The sequence below is a fragment of the Dermacentor albipictus genome, chromosome 6, assembly GCF_038994185.2.
Source record: "Dermacentor albipictus isolate Rhodes 1998 colony chromosome 6, USDA_Dalb.pri_finalv2, whole genome shotgun sequence".
Classification (NCBI taxonomy): domain Eukaryota; kingdom Metazoa; phylum Arthropoda; class Arachnida; order Ixodida; family Ixodidae; genus Dermacentor; species Dermacentor albipictus.
Window position 1 is genome coordinate 121,651,743 of NC_091826.1, and position 7,672 is coordinate 121,659,414.

At 46.2% G+C, this 7,672-nt stretch overlaps 1 long non-coding RNA gene across 1 annotated transcript; it reads left to right on the plus strand.

Moving 5' to 3' along the window:
* The first annotated feature begins 1,172 nt into the window (after positions 1–1,172).
* On the plus strand, positions 1,173–7,248 carry LOC139047112 (uncharacterized). Its single transcript, XR_011507041.1, has 3 exons — positions 1,173–2,428; positions 6,744–6,825; positions 6,951–7,248. It is a non-coding gene; the product is annotated as an uncharacterized lncRNA (long non-coding RNA).
* Positions 7,249–7,672: the final 424 nt, after the last annotated feature.

The window sequence follows — 7,672 nt, forward strand, 5'->3', positions numbered from 1 at the left end:
GCGTAAAATCATTATCATCAGCCCACTGCAGGACAAAGGCTTTTCTCCCAGTGATTTCCAATTACCCCTGCTTGCGCTAGCCGATTCCAACTTGCATCTGCAAACTTTCCAATTCCGTCTATCCACCTAATCTTCTGCCGTCCTCGACTGCGCTTTCCTTCCCTTGGCACTCATTCTGTAACTATACTGGTCCACCTGTTATCTACCCTACGCATTTCATGGCCTACTCAGACCCGTTTTTTTTTTGTTTTTACAGCGCAAGCTGTTATGGGCTCACTCGAATAGCAGTTTCAATTGGCGATAGTGTCCGCCGCCGCCGGTGTCCCTCCAAGCTTTCGCCTAGTGCGCAAGAAGTCACGTGGTGTCAATTTCGTCTGCTCCCACGCGAGGCTTTGCGCAGCGAAGTTCCCGGGAGTCACTTTCAGTTAAGCTTGGACAGCTGGGCTAGTTGGTTGTGAATAGCATTATGGAACATCCTTCCAGAGCACGAATAAACACGGACGAGCAGAGAAGGACGACAAGAACGCCGATTAAGAGGAGACTACTTTGTCCAGCAGCGTGGGTGCTTCTGCATGGTAAATGTACTTGTCACATTCCCTAGCAGTTAACTAATGTCGGCGTGCGAGGCAGGTGATTCTGTGCAACGTAAATTATGTGTGGGGTCTATATGGTTGGGTAGCGCTCGAATAAACACTACCGCAGCTCGAACGTGAGCGTATCACTTGAATTTTCATTTAGTTTACATTCGAACAACTATTCTCTTTTCTTTTTGTAATCTTCCTTTCTCGTATACTAGCCTAGAATTGAAGCCAGCCTAGTTTCGGAAAAAGAGGTATCTCTTCGCTTTTAAAGTTCCCCGCAAGTGATTTAAATTATGTTTGATTAACGGAAGACGACGAATTGTTCCTCCCGAGGAGAGAGAGAGAGAGAGAGAGAGAGAGAGAGAAACTTTCTGTCTCCTGAGTTTTTATTAACATAGCTTGAAAATTGATATCACGATTAGTATTTATTTAATATCATTTTTAAATTACAAAATTCTATTTCAGTATTCTTCCCTTTTCGCCTACTGCTGCCTTTTTCATAGCCAGTCACCCGTAGTGGGTTAAGCCATATCCGTAGGCAACAAACCAAACCAAACCAAACTAAACCTGAGCTTTTGTGGCCTTTGTGTATTACGGAGATCGTCACTTTCCTGCGGGTGGCGCTGGATCCTGCCCCGTTGTACGTAGTCCCAACATGGCATTGCTTTTAACATAGGCCTGAAGGAAGCGGAACAGCCGAGACGATGACACCACCAGTGACAGAAATGAACCGTATACGGCGAGTAGCGATGACAGTGACGACGATTTTGTCCCTGCGCCGAAGCGCAAGGCGAGGAGGAGGGACCTCGGCGTGTCTTGACCGGGAAGTGCGTCAACAGTGAAGGCCTCGGGTGGTCTGCCGTGCCACACTATACTATTTGTTCCCGTTGAGGCTTCGGACAACCTGAGAAGCATGAGTCAGCGAGTCATCTCGGCACGAGTTGAAACTCTCGTGCTTAGTGAGATAAAGTAGATTAGACATAACCCATGTATGAACGTCCTGGCCATAGACGTTGACATCCGGCCACTTTGCGTACATTGCGGACTGTTACGGAGCTTGGCGACATCAGTGTCTGTGCTTACATCTAGCAGGACTGACACGCGACAACGGGTGTCATATATGATGTCGATGCCTCTATGTCGTATGGTGACCTTTCTGGCCTGGTCAAACCAGCTACTGACGCTACGGACATGCTGCAAGTTTGCCGATTAGGCAACTCCCATTGCTTCAAAGTCATCTTCAAGGGTGACTGTCTTCCATCACATCTGAAGATTGGTCTTTTTTGTCATGTCGTTTGAGCCTATATTCCGAGGCCCCTTCAATGCCACAAGTGTGTGAGAATGGGCCATGTGAGTGACGTGTGTAGCAACAGGCCAGCTTTCCCTCACTACTCCGAACCACGCACTGCAGAGTCTTCCAAGGCGACTACCTTGAAATGCAGGAAATGCAATGGAAATCATGATGCCTCATTAAAAAACTGCCAACTAATTAAGAAGGAGAAGAGAATCTTGAGTCAGATGGTGAAAGATGGCTCGTCGCGGAAGGAAGCGATAACGATGGATAAAAGACGACGTTCTCGTCGACGGTGCGCTTCCAAGAAAGAAAAAGTATTGTTTTGCCTCCAGAGTTTTCATTTACGCCGCCGCCACCACCGCCAAGCACCCTCCACCTACAAGGTCAGAAGAATACCGAGGCTTAGAAAAAAGAATCTGACGCTGATTGGCCTGCACTACCACATGCACACTTCTCCACAGAGTGATAGCATTGGCTAACGCCAAGCGCTACTTCGACAACAGATTGTCAAGCTGCGCAAGGTGTCCAGTTCGTTGCTGTGCTGAGGTCGCTGGTGAGTGTTATCCGAGCACTCCTCAATAATATGCAAACGCCATCCGCTAAATGCGCACTGAAAGTCCTGGCATCCTTTGAACCAGTACTTGCCGGTTTACAGTAACAAGATGGCTTGCCATCCACAACCATTGCGGCAATTCCGGGAGCAAGTCAAGTGCGCTTCCATAGTTCAATGGAACGCCGGAAGTCTGTAGTCATGGATGTCAGAATTTCAGCCATGTCTTTTTGAGAACAAATTCCCCATGTTCCGAGTGAAGCATGAGTTTAGATGCGATAATTATTTAAACAATTGCGGGAGCATCTTGAGGCGGATGAAAGCGATGATTAGTATGATACCTTTGCTCAGCAAATGGATCCCGAGATAATAAATTTTGGGGATCTCCAACTGCTCTGCTCTTCTAAGCATAGGAAAACCCAAGAGACTCAAACGTTTTTATGCCGTCGTCATTTTTTTACCTTAATTGGGGGTTAAAAACAGAATATTTATGCGCGCAAACATATTCGACGTTAGAAGCGTACGTGCTTCCTGAAATAAATTTGGCCCTTTTTTCTCTGTATTGATTGCATAAAGTCAAGGTTTGCCGACGTAAAAGATAGATAGAAAACATGACGATGGTGCTTTCGTAATATTGTTGCCAATTCGTATCTTTTTCTCGAAGCACTGCGCCTGATTTAGCGCCATGATTTGAACAACTCGTCGTATAATTTTTTTCCCGTCATACATACGTGATTTTTGTAGATCTTGCCCGTTTCTTGTATTACAATCGGCTATATTTTCCGGCAGTGTCTGTGGCCTATGTTCAAACCTATTGAATTTGTGTTCACGCAGAGGCTACCAGTGAAAGATACCCCTGAATTCTCACTTTGGACTGTTGGGATGTATGCGAGTACAACAACGTTTTTCCAAGCAACGCAAGCCACTATAGCCTGGAGACGTTGGTTTGATTCCTGAATGCTTGTATTAAGGAGCTTTTCTGTCAGTCTTGCCAGCTTACACGTACTCCTGTCAGAACCACGAATGGCCGGCGTTTGCTATCTTTATTATGTATATCCTGAACCTTTGATATCTTCTGAGCTGTTTGAATCTATCTATCTATCTATCTATCTATCTATCTATCTATCTATCTATCTATCTATCTATCTATCTATCTATCTATCTATCTATCTATCTATCTATCTATCTATCTATCTATCTATCTATCTATCTATCTATCTATCTATCTATCTATCTATCTATCTATCTATCTATCTATCTATCTATCTATCTATCTATCTATCTATCTATCTATCTATCTATCTATCTATCTATCTATCTATCTATCTATCTATCTATCTATCTATCTATCTATCTATCTATCTATCTATCTATCTATCTATCTATCTATCTATCTATCTATCTATCTATCTATCTATCTATCTATCTATCTATCTATCTATCTATCTATCTATCTATCTATCTATCTATCTATCTATCTATCTATCTATGTGGCAGCAAATACAGTAGTCACCGGCTCTCCCACGTTGACAGGTGAGGAGAAAGGTTTTACCACTGTGGCAGTTCGCCACGAAGCGCGGTCTGAATGAAGGAGGGTTACGGTACGCCCATCTTTCTGTTGAAATTCCTGGCCATTTGTTTGGCCTTAGACGAACATCCAATCTTCAACTAGGAGGAGGAGGAGGATGGAACTTTATTTTTGCAGAAACCGTTGCGTGGTTTATTCCTGGGTGGTTCCCTCTGACAGGGCTTCACTGGCGATCGCGGATCGCCGGGCCTGGTCGAGGGTGGCCAGTTGGCTTCCCAGATCCAGTTCGGAGAGTCTCGCCTCCCAAGACAACGTAGTGAGTGTGTGGGCTGTGACTGGTGGCGAAATTGCGTAGCCCGGATGGTCGGTGCATTCGCGGGTTACGTGTGCGAGTGTCACTGTGCTGCTACACCAGGGACATGACTGGGACGTATATCTGTCTGCGGAGATTGCGTGTAGACGAGACAAGTATGGGTACGTGTTCGTTTGCAGGCGGCGCCAGTCCCTTGCGTGGAGGTTTTTGAGAGCTTTGTGTGGGGGAGCGTATTGTGTTCTTTCGAGACGTTGGTCCTGTAGTATTTGCTGACTTGTGGTTAATAACTCGTGGGTTGCTCGTCGGTCCGTCGGGGGCTGAAGAACGGTGTGGTCTGCCGCTCGGCTAGTGAGACCTCGAGCTGCGCAGTCCGCCTCTTCACAGGGAAGGCACCTTCTTCAACGGCTAGGGTACCCACTGACACCCCAGTACTGCAAGGAAACCCAACTCCTGCCTAACCACATTAGAGAGAACATTGTAGTAGATCCTATCCCGAAGAACATGCACCCCACCCACAATCAAGACAGAATAGCAGCGCGTGCCCGCATGTTGCATAAACGCTGGTTCAGAGAAAGAACAGTGTCAACTAAGACAATCAGGAGCGGGAGAACGACACAGGACAAGCGCTTCTCCTGTCTCGTTCTCCCACTCGTGATCGTCTTAGTTGGCACTGTTCTTTCCTAGTAGAAGTATGCGCCACCTAGCGCATCAATTGTATGCATCATACCATTGAGCTTGTCTCTCAGTCTTCATGCCACACAAGAGTCGTATTCTGAGTCTATGTTTTTTGTATACCTCCGCAATTCAAATAACGTTTTTTTTATAACGGTGAATTCATTTCCCCGGTGACATCGTGTGCAATTAAGCTGCCCACTGTTTGGCAAAAGAACTTAGTGTGCGTGTAGGCATTCGTAACCTTACCTTTCAGGCTGTGGACCGAATCTGTCATCAACAAATTATCAGTCGTAACGGGGAACGCTTGCTTGCAGCAGCAAATTAGATTTAGCTTTCTGCTGTGATGTTTTTTTATGTTTCTCACGACACGGCGGGGGGTCAATGAACTTTTTTACGGTGCCAGATTTTGCACTTACACCTTTAAATGAGCAGGCGTGAGTTAGCACCCGGAGCTTAACCTTCTTAAAGCGAAAGCTTTAGTAACCTAGTTGAGCCGAGTTTCGCCGTCGCCAGCAATATGACCTTCATTTCACCGCATCTGCGACGTAGCCTTGGCAACACATCACGTGACTCGCCGCGCCAAGCTCCGCCACCACCGCGTGCGTCAGCCGCCGCTGCCATCGGCTTCGCGCATGCGCTCTCCAGAGCTGCGCCGCCGTCTGACCATGTCACTCGCTGCGCGTCTGGCCAACACCCCCTAGACTACTGAAGGCCTCTCCATTTCCTCCTTTCCACAGCCTGACGTTACCAGGGCGACGTCTGTGGCGGATTGAGGCTGCCGACTGAAATGACGAGAGAGCGGCATGCCTTGTCATGGCTTGCGGCTGTCGACTAGTATGGGGCCAATCGCATGCGAGGGCGTGACTGCAGTAGCTTTTTAAGCAATCAAGTTGACAAAAACGTACTTCTTTTGCTACATTCTTCCCCCAGAAAAGCTTTTTTCTTGTTATATGGCTTGAATACTACCGTCGTGCATTACTTATTTCACAATAGGCGCGAGCATTTCATCCTTCAAAACTTCACAGTTCTGTTTGTAGCCGAAAGCGCGTGTCGTGCAGTCGTACTCTGGGTACGTTGTGCGCAAACCACGTTTTTTTTTGTAGTCGGTTGCAAGTGAAAAAGCTGCCTCTGGCACGCAGCTCCGACTCGGTACCGATGCTACGGCATGTACCGACAACCGAAGAAGTATGCCTGGATGTTGTTGCGCCCCCGACTGTAATTACAATTATGCAGGGGACCCACAGCTCGTGTCAATCAATCAATCAATCAATCAATCAATCAATCAATCAATCAATCAATCAATCAATCAATCAATCAATCAATCAATCAATCAATCAATCAATCAATCAATCAATCAAAAATGAGCTTGCTTTAAGCAAGTCAAGGAATGTGTGCAAAAATAGTTGAACCAATAGCCTATGTGGCTAGTAGCTGGTCGAATACACAAAAGTACATATACAGGTCAACCAAATTCATATCTGCTCAATGAGTAAGAACATTATTTACATGAACAAGGAAGAGGAAGAGCTATTACGTTTAGCTAGACAAGAAGAAGCGTTTACATAAAATATCAAAATTTCTGGTTACCTTTATTTCCACAGGCACAGTGCTCCAAGTTATAGCGCCAAAGAACTCTAATAATCATTCACCGTATACATTGCTGCAATAAGGAAGGTTTAAGTTAAAGTTAGTTGCTTGCCTGGTGTTTGCACGTTGGAAGGTAAATATGGTGTTGGGTAAGGGAAAGTTGGTGTTGAGTATTTTGTGAACTAAACGAGTGATCTTATAATTTCTGTATACAGGTTTCCGGCCAACACCGCGGAAAGCACAGTGTGGGCGCGCGCAGTGCCGCGTAAGGATTTGGCGCCAACGAAGTACGCAGTGGTAAGGAAGCCAGCTTCTTCTTTCCATTCACTTTGCAATCATACGGGCTTTTGCGGTGGCATAATTGTGAGGACTGCCCGGTACTTCTGTCGTTGATTTACGCGTAACGCGCTGTCCGATTTCAGCTCTGCGAAAAGCACTTTCTTCCGAGCGACTTCGTCGCTTCGCCAAGCTACACGGACACTGGCAAAGTCATCGAAGTTTCGCTCAAGCTCAGGCGTTTAGGTTGGGGGCTACGCCAAGCGTTTTTCCTGGCTGCCGCACGTACCTTTCTCAAGACAAAACTGCGGACCGCGAAGCCCCGGAAGAAAGACGTGCTCGTATGGAGGCTCAAGCGTCGCTGGATGCATTGCAACAGTCAATCGGAGCTCAAGAAGAAAAGAACAATGCAGTGGCCTCTTTCCAAGACTTTTTGTGTGTCATGAAGAAATCAGCGGGAGAGTTCTGGAACAAAGTGGATACGAAAGAGAAAGTGCTTTCCTTGAATCTTGTGCATTAATATGCGCCGTTTGTGCACTGTGTCGGGGTTGGGAATGCAGGCTTCTCTCTGTAGGTATGCTTTAGAGAGACGCGGATTTAGAAGGTAGGCACCGTTGTGCTCCCTGTTTTAATTTCTGATGTTAGACAACTTGAAGATACACTAGAACACCTATAGAAAACTCCAAAATGTTCATAAAATAATGAGGCAGAAGTATAGCTTCTTTTGCGGCGGATATTAGCACTACTAGAACTGACGGCTTCACAATTTCTGTCAGACAGAAGTGATGGGAGGCAGAAGGGATAAAGTTTCTCAGGCAGCACGTTGAGACTCTTTTGAGTAGTGCAATGAAACATGCAGCCGAATTGC